Source organism: Amblyomma mixtum, chromosome 3, assembly GCF_055824585.1.
Source record: "Amblyomma mixtum isolate Tamu chromosome 3, ASM5582458v1, whole genome shotgun sequence".
NCBI classification, from domain to species: Eukaryota; Metazoa; Arthropoda; class Arachnida; order Ixodida; family Ixodidae; genus Amblyomma; species Amblyomma mixtum.
In genome coordinates, this window is record NC_143014.1 from 227,118,614 (window position 1) to 227,135,887 (window position 17,274).

At 45.0% G+C, this 17,274-nt stretch overlaps 1 long non-coding RNA gene across 1 annotated transcript; it reads left to right on the forward strand.

The window, feature by feature from the left end:
• The first annotated feature begins 211 nt into the window (after positions 1-211).
• On the forward strand, positions 212-11,476 carry LOC149353923 (uncharacterized). The gene is made up of 3 exons (XR_016291131.1): positions 212-2,446; positions 3,707-3,814; positions 11,350-11,476. It is a non-coding gene; the product is annotated as an uncharacterized LOC149353923 (long non-coding RNA).
• Positions 11,477-17,274: the final 5,798 nt, after the last annotated feature.

Consider the following 17,274-nt stretch of genomic DNA (forward strand, 5'->3'; position numbering starts at 1 on the left):
ACACGTAAAAAAGCCATGTAAGCCTACATGAAAAGACAGTTTTGAATTCACAGTTGGTGTCAAAAGTTCAGAAATTAGTGCCCTCTCTCAATTTCAGTGACAAATCACAGATCGATTAATTAATTCCCAGTATGGCTCCAGAACAAATCCAATGAATCTCAAATGTGCGAAGTATATATACCACACATGTTGACTGATTAGCACCAGCATTGCATGATGCATGACGAAGTATCACACTCTTCATTCTTCTTCAATCTGTTTTGAAATTTGCACTACCACAAAGACCATCTGGATGGACTATGATTCCATCATATTGCTGAGAGTCACATTTGGAGACCAAGAGCAACACAACAGTGTGCTGCACATGAGTGGATATAATGCACTGGGACAACTGTGCACAGTAAGGAACGCTTGTAAGGCGTCAGGTATTTGCTTGGGGAATGTAATCAAGTTCAGTCATGTTTCATGTGTAGAAAGGAAGATAAAAGTTGTAGCAGAACTATGAAATCCAACATCCAATACTGAACTTCCCCACGTGATCTACACACACATAAAAAGCACGAAAGGATAAGCTCAGCGGTACTGTTAAGTTTGATGCCCTTTGAGGTTTGACTTGCGCGTCTGTATGCAACCATCAAATACCATCTTGAAGTTACCAGAATGCCCAAAACAACTTTGTTGAACTGTTCTACTCTAAACTGGAATACTTTTCCTTAAAACATTTTTTTTGCAACATGCTGTGTAGCTAATTATAAAATAAAGAAAAGAAGCTGATAAAATTTTCTCATCTCAAACGTACTGATAAGTACACAAATCTGAGTGCTTTCAAGAGAGGTGACGCACCCGGTATTCAGTGTCCAGAAGCATACATAATGCTGCAGAATCCTATAGCAAGAAAATTTCTTTTAGTTGACAAATGGCTATGTCTGGTCACAAAGTCAATACCAAGTAAGGCGCATATCCTAACCTGCAGTTACATGAAGCTGCACGTGCTTCATAGGCTGTAACTCCGCCAATAACTGCTACATATTTCCCACCTCTAGCACGAGTGCGGAATCAATATACAGCATGGAAACAGCAGTTTTGTTGCTTTAGCTTCTTTACTATGCTGTTTAGGCAAGAGACGAGTTGAAATATTTGCATGGGCAGTTCTAGATTGAAGTAACGTAAAAAACATCCGCACTCCTTTCTGCTGAAGCGACTGGTGGACCACTTTTGCATGTCGCATCTCGTATGACTTGCTAAGGGTCCAGACTGACACACGCACTTCGTCAAACCTTCACAGAAAACACTCTTCGCTTTTGCTATAAGCTCCGGCCACAGGCAGTAAGTGTCCCGTCACCGTTCACATCGCAAAAGAAGGCAGCGCTCGCAGGCGGTCAGTTTGAGCTGACAGCGACAGGCGTTGCAGGCACACCGCCGACTAAGTTTCCAAGGAAGCCACACTGTAGAAGGGCGCCGTCTTGTAATCGAAACACACCACAGAAACAATGGCCACTGTCGCTGCTTATGAGCCAGGCATTTTTGCAACAAAGTTAGCAGAGCAATAGGCCGAAAGGTTCGACTCATCAAACGACGGCACCGCACTGCTGACCTCATTATCGTTGTCGACCAGACAACCATAACACATATGCCCCGACGGATCGCTTAATTGGGAGCTGCTACTACTCTTGGATGAGAGCGCGCCCACCGGCAGCACACACCGGTAATCCTTCTTCTTTTGCGATTCCAGCACAGTAACAGTGGCGCACAAGACCGCCCAGCAGCAGCACCAGAAAACAAGCGAAGCTCACGGCGGTGATCTCAGAAACCATGCAGCATGTCGGATAGGCTTTGGATTTGACGCGCTAGACCTTGCCCACTCACGCACGCACGCACGCACGCACGCATGTACCGACACGCATATTCATGCGTCCACGCGTCACAAATTTCTCAAGTTTTTAATGCTAATATGTGCACAAGAACTTAATTATTTTTGTAACGAAAGTTTCATTTGGTTTTAATCCTTTGCTATCGCACTGCCCAAAAGCATAGAGCCCGAAAGAGACGACCTGGAGGAATGCCTGGAGGCGATGCCTTTCTAAACGGGCCGAAGGAAGCCGGAACTGGCCGAAGCGCTAGCCAACGAACGCAGCGTCTGGGAAGGGACAGCATGGCGGACAACGTTGCTACGTTTGTCGTGGTCGGTCGTGGTCCTCCTTTGTGGTGCCGAGGGCGTGAACCATCGCTGGCATGAGCATTTGTCACTCTTCCGATATGTGATGTGCCGACAGCAGTGAAATTCGCTAAACCTGTGTTTATAGCGTGCGTCAGCGGGCTCGACGGATAGCGCGTCGTCCTTTGCGCGCCTTCACTGGAAACGCTATGCTGACGGCGGGGCTCATTTCCTCCATGGCGGAGCAGCTGGTGGGAGACCACTACCCGGGTGACATCTCGCATCTTGGGGGTAAGTTAATTTTCTTCGAACCTGTTCATTATTTCAAAGCCTTTGCGCACAACTGGCCACGTCAACACAGCTAGTACAGAGACGCGAAGACGCAGTGCCTATCGCGGCAGCACGCAGCGCTGAAAGGTTGTTTGCTGGCGGCACACGGGCATGAATGCGCGTTTAGTGTCAGTGGTCACACGGTCATGGTCAGTATGCCATGCAAATATGCACAGCTGATCCGATCGCGGGGTGCACGATATCGGCGCCGTACTGCCGCCGTACTGCCATTCATCTCTCGCCGAGAATGGAATATGTGCCCGCGAATAGATCTTCGGCCCGGGCTTTGCATTCTCGCCGCATGTTACGCTGTAATTGAAGTAACAGCGCTCGAGCAGTATAACTACGTAGACTGCGATTCAGCTGTATGCCTTAGGATTGAGCTTCCTCCTATTTCACTTGTATTTCACTTGTACGTTTATAAATTGTGTATTTAAGGTACGAAGCTCCGTATGATCCAGCTGCGTTCGTACTTATAGCCGAGCCAGTGTAGTCGGGCCTTGAATAGCAGAACGGTGAGATAAAAACAAATTGCTCTGAAGTTTTTCGCCTCTATTTTGGCATTCGCTTTTTCATACTTTGGCTCGGAGCTGAAATGGTACAGACAACTGCAAAATGCACACAAGTGCCCTAGCTCCATTTGGCCTAAATCCCGAAGTTGCAGTGAAATTTAAGGGTAATTGAGCCTTTAATATGTACGAAGAATAAACTTAATTGTTTCATGATTATAACCAATGGCGCAAATAAATCTGACTTCGACTTAAATATGCTGAGGTACCTCTCCAATACCTTATTTGATGTTAAAGGAAAAAGTGTGGTTTTTCTGCAATTGGCACTATTAATTCATCATACCTGTGAGAATGTGAAATCAGTGCTAATCATGCCAGATTTCAAATTGAGGGACGCATGCAGAATTTGAAGCAAACCAGCCTTCTACTGAAAATATCGTTCTGCTGTGGTCTGTTCTTTTGAATGGTGGCATGTATTGTAGAAACGATGCTGGATATCGATATGCAAGTGATGTCTCGTCTGAGGCTAGCTTGTGAATGACTGCCGTGGTTATGAATTTCTTGTTGCCTGGCCCACTTCGAAATGTGGTTAAACAGTCGTGTTCCATTCTGCGACCGGCTCCTTTTTGTGCCTTGCATTTTGCCTTACATGCTTGATTCTAGTCCATTTTTTGCACTGTGCTGCTGTTAAATGTGTCTTTTTACCTTGCAGCAAGCTCCACATAGCTTTACCAGCAATGCCTCTTCCAAGCTCTCCAGTATAGCTGTGCCAGCCTTTCACTTGGTGCTAGGATGCCCAGCAAGCAAGCAGGCTTTTGAGGTAAGCACTGAAGACATCTTCCGACACAAGTAGCTTTTATTTTCCTAGTCCACTGCTACTTGTGTGACCCCTCGTTATGTTGATTTTTGCAAGTTAGGTTGCCTATTAAGGGCTCTCTTTTGTTTTTCACCTGCTGCTGTGGGCTACTGCATTGGTGTTCGGCTACTGAGCCCAAAGACGCGGGATTGAATTGTGGTGGCTTCGTTTCGACAAGGCGAAATGCATATTTGCTCGTGTGTTATGCAATGTCAGTGCATGTTAAAGAATCTTTGGTGGTCGAAATTTATGCACAGCCCTCCTCTATGAATGGAGCTATTGTTCAACTTTGAGGCATTAAAAGGACACTGATGGCAAGCTGAAGTTGACCTGTGATGATGAAGTTCCGCATCCTAACCACAAAGACGACACTTTTTCTGAAAGTGGAGCTTTATAAGCCAGAGAAAGCAAAACATACAATTGTCATCAGCACCGGCTGATATCGGAAATAAATTGCGATGCGCTGACTCCGTTTTTTTTGGCACAGATTCCAGAGGCTAGGCTGAACTGCCATTCACCTCAGAACGGTTATCATGGAGTCCTTTGTGTAGACTTCATGAGTTCAAATCGAGTGTCGGGAAAATTTTTAAATGTAATTTTTGCGCCAATCATTGTGTTGATGGCCTTTGCGCTGCTGTTAAAACCCGGGATAGCAGTATGGTATCCCATAAAACTAGGTTCAGGACTTGCAGGAAGTGGTTTATCACATTCCGCTAGCTTGTGCAAGAAACTACTTCAGGGATATGTGCAGGTGTCTTTAATGTGTTCCTGAGTGAGCACTAACTCGTTAGGGGGAAGGCAGCTTCTAATCTGGCACTACAGTGCCAATGTCGTGAGTGTAAATCATAAGATGACCCATCAGTGTGTACGCCTGATTTCTGTGACACTTCAGTGGTGTATAGAAGTGGTAAACAAATCTGTAAGGTATTTGATGCATATCTCCAAGGCAATGGCTGTATGAGTAGCGAAGCCATTAGTCAATCTTCAACGGAAAGAATTTTCTCTTTTAGATGACGTGCTTGTATATCAGTGACAGTTATTTGTTGTCCTGCCTTTCGCTGGTGTGGGTCATGTGTGGCGCATCTTCATGCGAGCCTTCTTTTCCTTCACAAAAAATTCAATTGATAGTCCAACCTGTTTTCTTCTCTTTTCCTGTGTTGCATCTTTTGGCTGGTTTTAAATCTGTAACTGAGCTCAGACCGTGATAACTACAGCCGGAAAACAGGGCTACTGAATGTGAGCTTGGCATACATGCGTACTGTATGTGTGAAAGTGCAGTTTACAATATTCAGAAATGCTTGATAGCCTTACAAGAATCTAAAATTTTGTTGGTATTCCTATTTGTTCTCTGTTCAAGTGTCGAGAGTTTTTCCGCTTCATCGTGTGATTAGAGCCACTTTGGTACTTAAGCTGAAATCTTTTCTTTAGCCTGCATGTTTGTCACTTTTGGGACAGAAATGTGGAGGCTAATTAAAAGAGTTCAGCTTAAAAGAGTATAGACACCTAATCTTGGTGGCATGTTTTCTTCTCTATAATGCTGCGGAAGACACTACTATGCATGAATCACCATCTGGTATTCGCGTGAGACCGCTGAATAATTTATAATCAACTTTTTCTGCCATCCTGTTTCGGTGAACAATTTGACTATGGCTATGACATCAGAGAGGTTATAGGTCACGTGAGGCGTGGTAAAACTGCACTTATAATCGCTGCTTCATCATTTTAATTCGCTACAGCGCTGACACCAGCATTCCTTAAGAGCCAGAAGTACCAATTGTATTGCAGTTTTTCATGCCTCACGTGACCAATAACCTTGCTTTGACGTCACAGCCATCATTCAGCTGTCGAAACCGAAACAAATACAGCAGGAGAAAGAAATTTGATTATAAATTATTTAGCGGTCATAGGAGGATGCCATGTGGTAATTCATGTATAATACTTTATGCCTTATTACAAAGAAAAAAACACGTGCCAAACAATAAGGACAGCAAAGTGTGCTATGGAAAGAAAAATGATAAGTCTAACATTACGAGACCAAAAGGGGGCGGAGTGGGTGAGGGAACAAACGCGGGTTAATGACATGCTACTTGAAATTAAGAGGAAGAAATGGGCCTGGGCGGGGCTTGTAATGGGAAGACAACATAACCGCTGGTCCTTAAGGGTAATGGAGTGGATTCCAAAAGAATGCAAGCATAGCAGGGGGCGGCAGAAACTTAGATGGGCGGATGAGGTTAAGAAGTGTACGGGGATATGGTGGCCACACCTAGCAAAGGACAGGGTTAAGGGGGGATGCGGGGCTAAAATACCGATTTTCAGAAAAAAAATGTGTTTTAAAGCTTGAGTTGTTTTGGCTTGCTGGTTTAATGAAGAATATTCTCACCAAGTTTGGTTGTTATCGGAGAAGTAGAAAATAAGAAAATGAATTCTTTTCACGACGCGGTGGGGCGCATTTGCCGTCGAAGGCGTATGTGAACGCTCTTTTCAAGACGCGGCCGCGATGCGGGCAAAAAACCGAACGTGAAGTGAATGCCTGTGATAGAAAGTTTGTTTTTCGCGCTGTTTAGCGACGGAATACTTTCCATCGAGACTATGCATGGCAACTATCGAAGAACTAAAAAAGAAAGGCATATTACTGGCCACAGAAACCGAAACAGGAGCTCGAACCGAAGCAGTGGGTGGAAAACCGAAACAGGAGCTCGGATTGGCGGAAATGTACCACGTGACGAACCAACGCTGTTTTCGCGCCATTTGGAGTCTTCCCCGCTTTGGTTGCGCTCGATGCTTACTATGTGTTGCTATATCTTCCTTCTGTGAGCTTATTGCGATCACCGGGTGGCCGGTGGTGTGACCCGAAGATGCCCGCAACGAAGGTTTCGACACGGACAAGCTTCGGGAAGCGCAAACGCACGACGAAAGCGAGAGGCCTAAACAGCACTGGGCGACCGCCAGCAAGTGAGCGTCTGCCTCTGCGTTCGCCAAGCCCAAGCCTGCTGCCGGCGGCCGATGCGAACCCTTCAAGCTCCGATGGTGGTTCGTCACCTATGGAAATGTCTACTGGTTCTGCTGATGGTGGTGAGTGCCAATTGAGGACATTTGAAAGGAAGGTCGCGCTACTTTGCCAGGGTCCTGCAGACGAAAGCGAGGAAACGCCGGAGCCCAGCGGCACAAAGCCCTAGTTGAAGCTGGTAAGCCATCAGTGCCAAGACCCCATCGTCCAGCTTTCAGCAGAGACGTTGCCAAAGAGCTTGTGCCTCTCTACAACCGGCTTAGTAAGCCAGAGCTCCTTGCACGATGCTCAAGAATGCAGACACAGGATGCAAACGAGTCTTTCAATGCGCTTGTGTGGAAGAAGTGCCCGAAGACCCAATTTGCATCCCTGAGAACCGTGGAGACTGCAGCAGCCTTGGCTGTACTAGAATTTAATGAGGGTGCACGGGGCATCAAGAGAGTATTTGACCAGCTGGAACTAGAACATGGAGTCCAGACGATGAAGCACGTCCAACAAGCAACCCATCAAAGCATTGCCCGAGCGAAGGCAAGGGGATGGACAGCTCTAAAGCTGAGAAAAAGAAAAGAAGGCTTGAAGCAATTGCCACAGAACAGCGTCGCGGTGAAGAGGAGGGCCGGACCTATGGAGCAGGGCACTTTGATTAATTTTTTTTTACCACAAAATAAAATAGCATGTTCTCAAATCTTTGAACTTATTTTTCTTAGTTTGCACTTTTTGGGGAAACAAAACCGTTAGGAAAACTATCATTTCTAAACTACATTGCCAAAAGATGCTTTCAAGGTGGTTTCTAGACTGAAATTTTCTCAGGAACAAGATAAAATACTTTTTAGGGTGCTGAATAGTTTCTAACAGAAAATATTTTGAGATATCTGACATGTAATGACAACAAACAAATTGAACTTTGTTTCTAGATTGACATTTTTATAGAAATTGCATAAAAAGCATGCGAGTGGTCTTATCTTGCACTATGAACCATCTAGAAGATATCTAATTACAAACAGTTGATATATCTCCATTATTTTTGAAATGATAGTTTTCCTAAGTTGGGACACATGATTGCTAAATATGAGAGCTATAACTTTTTGTCTGTTTGAGCTAGCGCATTGAAACTTTGAATATAGTCTAATGAGCAGATGATAAACAGTCGCTGAACATTTGATGAAAATTGATGCAGTAGTTCAAAAGTTGACTCTTGAGCCTAGCATCCCCCCTTAATGTGGAGACATGGGTGAGTCCTTTGCCCTGCAGTGGGCCTAGTCAGGCTGATGATGATGGTATGTGTCGCACCTGCTGCTTCGTGCTATCAGCTGGCCCATGCTTGGCCGACCAGACTAGCCAAATTTGTGATGTGGGTTTTCTATTGCACCTGCATTTGTGTACACAGAGGACTTGAATGGTAGCAGGCGATCCTGTGCATGTGTTCACGCCACAGCACACATGACCCACACTGAAAGCTTCTCTGCCTTTAGTAAGACAGCTGCATCAGTCTGGGGCATAACGTATCCCAGTGCTAGAGTATGAGTAAATTGCTCTCGAATCTTAATCTGGTATCAGGTAGCATAGCGCAAAAGAAGGCTAGCGCGGCTGCCTAATATTCTCTTGGGCAGCTGTGTTGGATTTTCAGTGCCTGTTAGTGTAATCCGTGAAAGTTCACTGTAAACCATTCGTTTCGATGTAAATTAGGAAGTCCTTAGAGCCCTGTACTTTTTAATGATAACAAGGTAATGCAGTAATTCAATTGTACCTGTTCTCTTTCAACACAGTAAAGTGCTGCTGGGTCGAGTTCACAGTTTTACTTTGTAGGTGTGCTCAGGCTGTCATCATCATCATCAGCAGCAGCCTGACTACATGCACTGCAGGGCAAAACCTCTCCCATGTCTCTCCAATTAACCCTGTCCTCTGCCAATTGTGGCCACCGTATCCCCGCAAACTTCTTAATCTCATCCGCCCACCTAATTTTCTGCCGCCCCCTGCTACATTTACCTTCTCATGGAATCCACTCTGTTACCCTCAAGGACCAGCGGTTGTCTTGCCTTCGCCTTACATTCCCTGCCCGAGCCCATTTCTTCCTTTTGATTTCAAATAGGATTTCATTAACCCGCGTTTTTTCCCTCACCCACTCCGCCCGCTTCCGATCTCTTAACGTTAGACCTATCATTTTTCTTTCCATAGCTCGCTGCGTTGTCCTTGAATTAAGCTGAACCCTCATTGTTAGCCTCCACATTTCTGCCCCATAGGTGAGTACCAGTAAGATACAGCTGTGTTAGACTTTTCTCTTGGGGGATATTGGCAACTGGCTTTCACGATCTGAGAGAACCTGCCATATGCGCTCCACCCCGTTCTTATTCTTCTAGTTATTTCCCTCTCATGATCCGGATCAGCGGTCACTACCTGCACTAAGTATACATATCCTCTTACTACTTCTAGCACCTCGCTACCAATTGTGAACTGCTGTTCCCTTGCTAGGCTGTTGAGCATTACTTTGGTTTTCTGCGTGTTCATTTCTAGCCCCACAATTCTGCTCTGCCTGTCTAACTCATTCATCATGCTTTGCAGTTCATATCCTGAGTGGCTTAGCCAGGCAATGCCATCAGGGAATCTCAAATTACTTAGGTATTCTCCAGTAACTCTTCTCCCCAACTGTTCCCATTTCAGGCCCCGGAATACCTCCTGTAAACAGGCAGTGAATAGCATTGGTGAAATCGTGTCTCCCTGCCTGACACCTTGCCTTATTGGAATTTTATTGCTGACCTTATGGAGAACTATGGTAGCGGTGCAGTCGTTATAAATATCTTCCAATATTTTCACATAACACTCTTCTACACCCTGATTCCACAATGCCTGCATGACAGCTGTGGTTCCACCGAGTCAATTGCTGTCTGGTAGTCAATGAAGGCTATATATTGGGGTTGGTTGTATTCTGCCCATTTCTCTATCACCTGATTGATTGCATGAATGTGGTCTCTCGTTGAGTATCCTTTATGAAAGCCTGCCTGATCATTTGATTGATTGAATTCGAAGGTTGTCCTGAGTCTATTAGTGATTACCTTAGTAAATACCTTGTAGACAATGGATAGTAAGCTGATCGGTCTGTAAATCTTCAAGTCCTTGACATCTTCTTTCTTATGAATTAAAATAATGTTCGCATTCTTTCAAGCTCCTGATACGCTCGTGGTCACGAGGCAAGCGTATGCAGGGTGGCTAGTTTCTCTAGCATAATCTCTCCTCCATCCTTCAACAAATCTGCTGTTACCTGATCCTCACCAGCTGCTTTACCCCTTTGCATTGCTCCTGAGGCTTTCTTTACTTCCTCCCTCGTTACTGGCTGGTGTCCCATTGCTGTGCTCTACTGCCTCTCTCTGTAACCTTCTGATTACATTCACTACTGTAGAGATTTGTGTAGAACTCTTCGGCTACTTTAACTATCTTATCCATATTGCTTATGACATTGCCCTCTTTGTCTTTCAGCGCATACATCTGGTTTTTACCAGTGATTAGTTTTCTCTTCACTGATTTTAGGCTACCTCCATGCTTTAGAGCATGCTAGGTTTTCTCCATGTTAAACTTTCTTATGTTGGCTACCTTGCACTTATAATTAACTTCGATAGCTCTCCTAGTCCTATTCTATCTCTGAAGTTAGACGTCCTGATGCTTTGGCGTTTCTTCATCAGATCTTTCGTCTCCTGAGATAGCTTGCAGGTATCCTCTCGAATGATCTGACCACATACTTCTGCAGCATGCTGCAATGAATTTAAATATGTATTTAAAGATAACAGTTAAGGTGGGAGATTGAGCTTTGAGATTTGCACTTCAACTCGGGAGTTATGCCGCTGCTACACAGAATACTTGATCGCCGTAGAGATATTTCATCATCTCGCACCAAACTGCTGTGGAGCCACTGTCACAGTTGATAATTTTGCTGGGAAGCTGTTGTAGCACTCACGCAGTTTTGAAAAGGTGGTATTCATTGTTTTTGTGCTATTGGCAACAGTGATAATCCGCTTGCTGCAGTGTTTTGTGGCCAGCCTTCTTTTTTTTCAGTGAAATAAGTTGTACATTTCATGTTGAGTATTCTTTCAGCGATTAAATTGCTTTGATTTTATTCCTTAGTGTAAGTTGCGAGTGCTCCATGTCTGAGTGCAAATTTCTACCACTGAAAAGCCTTCAAAATCTTGATAGATGTCCACACTGTTCTAGGGACTCTGTGGCTATTGGAAATGCCCATTTAGCTGCATTCAAGTGCCACTGAGTTGATGGCCATTTGAAAGCCTTCAAAATGCCTGTGTGACACGGTTATTAGATTTTGTGCAGGTTTGATGCTGAGCAGCCTGCGTGCTTGAGTCGGGTTTTCCAATGTCTGTATTTCAAACCTGATACTTTTCGAAATCATCATTAGTTCATTAATGGAAGAACTACTTGTGCCCTTTTCTGGAATTTCGAGAAAACAAATTAACTGAATTTTTTTGCATATACTGCTACCTTTTTGCAGGTGCTGCATAGTGAGAACCTGGATCAAGACGCCAACCTGCTGGACTTGGAGAAGCTGAAGAAATTGTTTAGCCACTGTGTGGCACCCGTCATGAGGGATGTGGCATTAATAAAGCCAGTTAAGGTGACCTTATCTATGTCCTTTTGCAAGCATGCTACACACATGAGAGTCATCCCACGAACATTGCTGCAAAGCTTGTTATCTCACAACATGCATGCTGAATGAGGCAGTGACAGACAGGTGAGGAGGCCTTTAGGTAGGGCATTGGCGTAACGTGTTGAGCAGTGATGTAGGAGCCTTGCAGCCATGCAAGGTATTATCGGTATCATGATGGTAACTCCATTTGACACTGTCTAGTGCTCTGTGAGCCAGACAAGGCTCTTGAACATTCTGGGACTCACCCTTGGCTCTCGGACATTCTGGAAGCCCCACCCGGCTTGCGCATATCACGCGAGGATGTCTCCTGCTGTACGAGCCTTACGCGGCTTGCGCACTTTATGTGACAGATGTGTCGCATTTGCGAGCTTGCTCGGCTTGCGCAAATTGTGTGAAATATGTCTCGCGTTCTGCGACCTCGCTCAATCGTCACAATGTGCGTGGCAATAAACACGCAAAGATAGGCACGCAGAATCCACGTTCAGTATTTTCAATAGGGGAGAACCGATCAGCGTATCGCGGGCGTTATGAATCCTTCTCTGCTTTGCTCACTGACTTGGCTTGTAAATACAACCTTGCTGCCGTCCACGGACGAAAAATTGATATTACTTGTTTTGCACATTATCGCTCTTCTTCAAACTCTTGGCTGAGCATGATCTACTTTTGTGTTGACTGGTTATCTTGTGTGCGTATCTTATGGGTGCGCACGATATTTTCTAATGATCACTGCAGGAATCTTCAGTCGGCGTATTTCCCAAACTCGATGGGGGCTCTGGAAGCTGAATAATTATCTCCTCCCAAATGAAATTTTCAGCGTGGTGTAAGTGATAGCATGAAAGATAGATTTGCAAGACACAATCTTTCAGGGTTTCAAAAGGGATACCTGTTTAAACAGCATGTCTAGAATTTTGGTATTGAAGTATCATCACGAACAATTCTGAAGCACCTTGACCTTCGTGAGTTGGGGCGCATCCAAAAAAGCTGCATGAGGCGGGCATGAATTTCTGGAGAAGCCTATCTTGACGGCATCGATAATATATAAAGCACAGTTGCTACAGTCTACCACAGCAAAATATCATAGAAGCTTAATTACGCCTATAACACGTAGCTTCAATGACGACCAAATTTCTCACCGGTTACTTGGTGATGAAACTTAGGCTGCTCGTTTAAAGAGACTCTGCAAATTAAATATGGAGGTAATACTTACAGTGAAACCACTGATATTCTTGGTGCTTTCTACGACTATTAGTGCGGTTCTTTGCGTATGGTAGAGCCAAAATAGCAAATCACGTTTCTGCCGCCTCAGTGAAGCGGCTCCACGAACAGAAGATGGCAAGCGTACAACAATCGAGGGACCTACTACTTTAGGTGAGATGAAATTAGGCATTCCCGCTCTGCAGAGTCAGAAGGCTCCTTGCCTAGCAGCTGCTTTGTTGGGAGTGTTGACTGCTGCTTTTGAGGTCGGGTTTATGTCTTGCTCCTTTTTGTAGTGGGTACACAATAGTAATTTCCAAATCATACATGGAAGCTGGTTGAACATTGTCTTGATATTCTTGTGGATTGGGCATTGTAAGATATTTGCGAAGGCCCTTGATCGCTGCCTGCGTCCTATGGGGTTAGAGATAACAGGCTCGCGTCAAGCCTCTCGTATTCATGGCCATGGCAACTAAACCCTTATCTGTGTCACAAGTGTAGTGTCGGAGACTACCAGATGAGGCTGAACAAGTTGTTCTTATTTAGATTGACCTGTCAAAAGGCTTTGGGCCATGTTTTTTTTTTTGCAGCCTCAAAACGCAAACCACTCAATCGCAGACTAAAAGCGCTGTGGGACAGAAATAACAGTACGTATGTAGGGTGGCAGACGTCGGCCCCCTCCGGATGGCTTGTGGCGGCATTATCTCTCCAGAGGCTCTAGAGGCGACCGCACGGCTGGGCACACCGCACGTGAAACTTGCAAATAGCACATCGTGGTTTCCATCCTCATCTGCTCGTGGATTCTGACAGGCTGTATATCTTATTAATTCCGATGCTTTAACATCAGTTTTAAGTAAGCCATTTTGAGGTGATTTACGAGCAGTGGTGTTTTCTAATTAGCATGATGTCATTTGGCAGCTGCATTGATAGGTACAGTGACGAACTCAGATTAATGTTAGCTTTGTTAAAAAATAGATTGTTAATGAAAAGCTTCATTGAGTTCACGAAGGAAGAAGCATTCCCTTCCAACGGCTACAAATGTGGGGAAGACGGTGAAAAAAAAAACTTTAGGCAGCGGTTCAAATAGGCGGAACCTAATTTCGCGTAGCGAAAGTTGCATAAACAAGCGATATCTGCCGGATGGTGAGAAGCGGCTTGCCACAGTGTTCGTAGATGTAGTTCACTATACGTGCGCTCCTCAGCGCGCTCTCCTCCCTCCATAGCGTCTTTTAAGTCAAGCGCACAGTTCTGGTTATATATATCCCACATGTGACGTTACAACTGTGAAGTCAATCCCGTGACACAGCATGATTTCCTCGTGGGTTTCTTACTGCGTCTGCAGAAAACTTGCAAGGTCAAAATTCAATGTCAAAGTGATGGTGAAGGTGGTCACTAGCGGACCACACATGGTTAGGAATATGTGCATAGCGACACTAGCCATAACTCTCAGTCAGTCGAAGTGACCCAGCCAGACAATGCGGGATGCCTCCGGGGCGCTTAGAAAACATAGTGACAGCGCTTTCCGTCAAAGCTCACGACTATCAATTCGACATTTTGGTTCTGATAGCAGTGAGATCAAACACCGTAGATTCAGGGGCCGTAATCAGGGTCGCCGCTATGGTCGTCCCCGTGACCAGGTGGAAGAAAGATCGCCTAACAGATACAAGGCGACCGCTCATTACCCAGCCTGGAAGAAAACCACGTGGGCCTGGGGGATCTTGTTGGCAGCTTTTACACGGAGATCTGTTGTTCGCTGTCACCATCTACACAAACCTACAAGACTTCTTGAAGCAGTTGCGCTTGTTCTAAGCAGACGAAACTGCGCCAAGAGCTTCTTACAGAGCTATAAAGGTAGTCATCCTACGTATCGAATGAAATAACTGGTTCTGAAATGTTTGGCAGCAATTCACATTTCTTTTTTTGCTACTCTAGGCTGAGTTCAGACTTCCAGCTAATGGCGTCTTATCGTATAGTCGTGTCTTGCTCTCTTCCATCCATCGCCACGAACGAGAGAATTTCATTGCTGAGCGCGTGTATCTCTGTCACTGTGGAGATGACCTGGTGCTGTCGAGCGCATGCAGGTAAAATATTGACAATGAAGAGTAGGTCACGTGCGCACAGCATTCGGCCGAACATTCCAGTGTGTGCAAGCCGTCCAGAGGATGATCAAGACGGCACTTGAGGCACAGACGAAGTTTTTATGGCGTGTCTAATTGACACATTATTTACACCGAGCAAACCTTTGTGGCCGTGCCGTCACTTGAACCTAAGACACAAAAAGAAAAAAAAATAGTGACTGTGATGCATTTCCAATGGAATTCTGCGATGATTTCTTCTTCACACAGAGCAACGCATCTCTGTCAATCTAGGTATGGTGCCTGATAATTGGTTTGGTTTGGCTTATGGAGTACAACGTTTCAAAGCGACTCATGCTATGAGAGACGCCTTAGTGGAAGGCTGTGGATGATTTGAACTAAATGGGCGTCTTTAATGCGCACTGACATCGCCCTGTACGCTGGCCTCCAGCATTTCCCTTCCATCGTAATGCGACCGCATCAGCCAAGGTGGGATGCCTTTGAGATCAGTAGCCGAGCCCGATAACCACTGACCAACAGCAGCGGCTTGTGTGGCGTTTTGTTTCTCACATTCAAATGACTTGTCAGGGCGCGAAAGCTTTTTGCAATCACAAAAAGCAAATTCCTAATATTTTGGGGCGAAAGCCTTTAATGCCTCATACTGTCGTTAGCAGCCGTGTCGGCAGATGTGTCCGCGTTTCGGCGTCACTACCTAAAAAAAAACTGCGTCGAGGCTGGGAATCGAACCACGGCTTTTGGCATTTGAAGTGGAGACGCTACCACTCCGCCACGAAGCCTTCTTTTTTCTTCATCGCCTGGCTTGGACACATAATATTCAACAAAAACAAACAACAAAACACACTAAACGCTATGTGCATACACACGGCACTGTCGTGGTCAGCCAGCATGGTTCTGGCTTCGTCAGATTAAAATTCACGCAAATTGCACAGCGGTTCTTGTCTCGAGAGCCACTCTGGAGGCTCCGCAGCGGCTTTCTGACGGCCAGAAACCAGTCCATGCTTTCCCGAAAGTAAGCTCGGGCAGGTCTTGCGTCTTTGTTACAATGGTATGCCCTGCCATTCTGGAGTGCCATATGCAGTGGAGGCCTAACAGCATTACTAAATCAAACGGTACCCCGCCCTCATTTTCTACGGATAAGTACCGGATGCCATATGGGTCTAGCGGTAATTCTTTTTTAGGGTTCGCTCAAATACATCGCAAAAATAGATCCCTTTCCAACAGTCCAAAAAAGTGGTCTTGTTTCCGGCTTTCTGCAAATTAAACAATGAGATCCCCAGGGTAAAAATAATTCCTTTCTCTCTAAAAACTTTTAATCCGGTAAGGTTCCGGTGTGCAGCCTGAAAAAGAAGGTTTTTGTTCTTGGCAGCACCTGCATTTTTTTAACCCTCTTTAAAACATCTTTGCCTGGGCCTGCAAAGTACAAGGCCCTGTACAAGGCCACTGGAAAAAACTATATCGCGCAAAGCACGGTACAGTTTCTTCCATTTCACAGTCGACAGAAAATCATTTGAAAACCGCGCGGAAAGGAATCTCACAATCGCTACGATGTCCCGGTAAAAGCCGCTGATCCTAAAGTAAACCTAACTAGTAGAGATATGTACTGATCCACGAAGGCTCAGGTTTTGAGCATGAATAAAGGCGCATGTAGTCAAATCACGGATTTCGTCAATAAAATGAAATAAATAAAAAACAAGAAAAATAAGAAAAGAAACAAAACAAAAGAATAAAACAAAAAATTAAATATGAAACCAAAATAAACAGTGCGCCAGGAAACGCTTTCGCCATGCAGCACTTTAGAGAGCCAAAGTGTCCCCTGAATTTTTTTACAGAGGGTTAGAGAGACGTAAAATGATTGCATTCAAATTCTCCCCGTTCAACAGCGTAGAAAGAAGAAAAAAATCCAATTTCAACTTTGTGATTTGCGGTGCAAGCTCTGTGGCCAAATATTTTGGCGTAGCTCTGTATGCAGCGAAAGTGGGGGATAAGTTAATGCGCTCTTGAGCTACAGTGAAGAGGCTCTTACAGGCAAGGAGCCGCCTCCACGTCACACCACATGCGACACAGCTGTTCGCATGCAATTTTTTTTTCCTGTCAGTTCTATAGCGTCCAAGCTACACGAGATATGTTAGTCAGGCGTGCAGGCTGCAGATTTGTCGCGTGCAGTTCAGCCAGTTCCTCATCCCAAGAGACGAAAGTGGTTGTATGACCTGGTGGCCTCGATCAAAGGGTCATGACGGATTTGCCAAGACCTATAGGAGCCGCCGAATTTACGCAGGTTTAGCACGGAGTCGTTTTTGCTAGTTGTACGTTCATTATACCGTAGAAAAGAGCGCAAAACAGAAGAAGCACGAAAAAAAATTTGACAGGACGATCATGAAAGCTGATGTAGGAAAGCGATGATAACAGTTGGATTTCTCCTCGATGATTGCTTTGGTGCTTTCGCTCTTTTACACGAGATGTCACAGGATTGACAGAATTT